The sequence below is a fragment of the Chlorocebus sabaeus genome, chromosome 8, assembly GCF_047675955.1.
Source record: "Chlorocebus sabaeus isolate Y175 chromosome 8, mChlSab1.0.hap1, whole genome shotgun sequence".
In the NCBI taxonomy this organism is placed as follows: domain Eukaryota; kingdom Metazoa; phylum Chordata; class Mammalia; order Primates; family Cercopithecidae; genus Chlorocebus; species Chlorocebus sabaeus.
Genome location: NC_132911.1, coordinates 44,323,216 through 44,326,267, shown reverse-complemented (window position 1 = coordinate 44,326,267; position 3,052 = coordinate 44,323,216). Strand labels below are relative to the sequence as shown.

Sequence of the window (3,052 nt, the reverse complement as noted above, 5' to 3'; positions counted from 1 at the left end):
TGCTTTGTGTTCTGTTAATTCATCTCAAAGAGTTACAGCTTTCCCCACAAGAAGATTTTCGCTAAAACTCTTCTTGTGGAATTTGAAAAGTGATATTTGGAAGCCCACAGAGTGCTATGGTGAAAACGAAAATATCCTCAAATATAAACTGAAAAGATGCCTTGTGAGAAACTGCTTTCTGTTCTGTTAATTCAGCTCACAGAGTTACAGCTTTCCCCTCAAAAAGCCTTTCACAAAGACTATTCTTGTGGAATTTGCAAAGTGACATTTGGAAGTCCCTAGAGGGCTATGGTGAAAAAGGGAATATCCTAAGATATAAACTGGAAAGAAGCTTTCTGAGAAACTGCTTTGTGTACTGTTAATTCACCTCACAGACTTACAGCTTTCACCTCAAGAAGCCTTTCGCTAAAACTGTTCTTGTGGAATATGCAAAGTGATATTTGGAAGCCCACTGAGGGCTATGGTGAAAGAGGAAATATCCTAAGATAAAAACTGGAAAGAAGCTTTCTGGAAACTGCTTTGTGTTCTGTTAATTCATCTTACAGAGTTACAGCTTTCTGCTCCAGAAGCCTTTCGCTAAGCATGCACTTGTGGAATTTGCAAAGTGATATTTGGAAGCCCATAGAGGGCTATGGTGAAAATGGAATTATCTCCAGTTTAACACTGGAAAGAAGCTTCCTGAGAAACTGCTTTGTGTTCTGTTAATTCATCTCAGGGAGTTACAGATTTCCCCTCAAGAAACCTTTCGCTAAGACTGTTCTTGTGGAATTTGAAAAGTGATATTTGGAAGCCCATAGAGGGCTATGGTGGAAAGAAAAATGTCCGCCGTTAAAAACTGGACAGAAGCTTTCTGAGAAACTGCTTTGTGTTCTGTTAATTCATCTCACAGTGTTACAGCTTTTCCTTCAAGAAGCCTTTCGCTAAGACTGTTCTTGGGGAATTTGCGAAGTGATAATTGGAAGCCCATAGAGGACTATGGTGAAAAAGGAAATATCATAAATTAAAAACTGAAAAGAAGCATTCTGAGAAACTGCTTTGTGATATGTGACTTCCACTCACGGAGTTACAGCTGTATTTCATGGAGCTGTTTGCTAGCATTATTTCTGTGAATTCGGAGAACTGTTATTTCATATCCCTTAGAAGACAAAGGGGCAAAGGGACAAAGGAAATATCCTAAGATAAAAACTGGAAAGAAGCTTTCTGCGAAATTGCTTTGTGTTCTGTTAATTCATCTCAAAGAGTTACAGCTTTCCCCAAAAGAAGATTTTCGCTAAAACTCTTCTTGTGGAATTTGAAAAGTGATATTTGGAAATCCACAGAGTGCTATGGTGAAAAAGAAAATATCCTCAGATATAAACTGAAAAGATGCCTTGTGAGAAACTGCTTTCTGTTCTGTTAATTCATCTCATAGAGTTACAGCTTTCCCCTCAAGAAGCCTTTCGCTAATATTGTTATTGTAGAATTTACAAAGTGATATTTGGAAGCCCATAGGGGGCTATGGTGAAAAAGGAAATATCATAAGTTAAAAACAGAAAAGAAGCTCTCTGAGAAACTGCTTTGTGATATGTGACTTGCACTCCCGGATCTACAGCTGTATTTCGTGGAGCTGTTTGCTAGCTTTATTTCTGTGGAATCTAAAAACTGTTATTTCGGATCCCTTTGAAGAAAAAGATACAAAAGGACAAAGGAAATATCCTAAGATAAAAACTGAAAAGAAGTTTTCTGAGAAACTGCTTTGTGTTCTGTTAATTCATCTCACAGAGTTACAGCTTTCGCCCTTTGAAGCCTTTCTCTAATACTGTTCTTGTGGAATTTTCAGTGTGATATTTGCAACCCCATAGAGGGCTATGGTGAAAAGGCAAATGTACTCAGTTAAAAACTGGAAAGAAGCTTTCTGAAAAACTGCTTTGTGTTCTGTTAATTTATCTCACAGAGTTACAGCTTTCCCCTCAAAAAGCCTTTCACAAAGACTATTCTTGTGGAATTTGCAAAGTGATATTTGCAAGTCCCTAGAGGGCTATGGTGAAAGAGGAAATATCCTAAGATAAAAACTGGAAAGAAGCTTTCTGAGAAACTGCTTTGTGTTCTGTCAATTCATTTCACAGAGTTACAGCTTTTGCCTCAAGAAGCCTTTCGCTAAAACTGTTCTTGTGGAATTTGCAAGGTGATATTGGGAAGCCCATAGAGGGCTAAGGTGAAAAAGGAAATATCTAGAGATAAAAACTCGAAGGAAGATTGCTGAGAAACTGCTTTGTGTTCTGTTAATTCATCTCACAGATTTACAGCATTCCCCTCAAGAAGTCTTTCGCTAAGACTGTTCCTGCGGAATTTGCAAAGTGATATTTGGAACCCCATAGAGGGCTATGGTGAAAAGGCAAATGTCCTCAGTTAAAAACTGGAAAGAAGCTTTCTGAGAAACTGCTTTGTGTTCTGTTGACTCATCTCACAGAGATACAGCTTTCCCCTAGAGAAGCCTTTCGCTAAGACTGTTCTAGTGGAAATTGCAATGTGATATTTGGAAGACTATAGAGGGCTATGGTGAAAAAGGAAATATCATAAGTTAAAAACTGAAAGGAAGCTTTCTGAGAAACTGCTTTGTGATATGTAACTTCCACTCGCAGAGTAAAGCTGTATTTCGTGTAGCTCTTTGCTAGCCTTTTTTTGTGGAATGTGAAAACTGTTATTTCGGATCTCTTTGAAGACAAAGGGACAAAGGCACAAAGTAAATGTCCTAAGATAAAAACTGGAAAGAATATTTCTAAGAAACTGCTTTGTGTTCTGGTAATTCATCTCACAGAGTTACAGATTTCGCCTCAAGAAGCCTTTCGCCAAAACTGTTCTTGTGGAATTTGCAAAGTGATATTTGGAAGCCCGTAGAGTGCTATGGTGAAAAAGGAAATACCTTCAGTTAAAAACTGGAGAGAAGTTTTTTGAGAAACTGCTTTGTGTTCTGTTAATACATCTCACGGAATTCCAGCTTTCCCCTCAAGAAGACTTTCACTAAGACTGTTCTTCTGGAATTTGCAAAGTGATATTTAAAAGCCCATAGACG

The 3,052-nt window shown here is 38.0% G+C and overlaps 1 pseudogene; it reads left to right on the top strand.

Annotated features, from left to right (window-relative positions):
- The first annotated feature begins 1,847 nt into the window (after positions 1-1,847).
- On the top strand, positions 1,848-2,822 carry LOC140712271 (uncharacterized; annotated as a pseudogene).
- Positions 2,823-3,052: the final 230 nt, after the last annotated feature.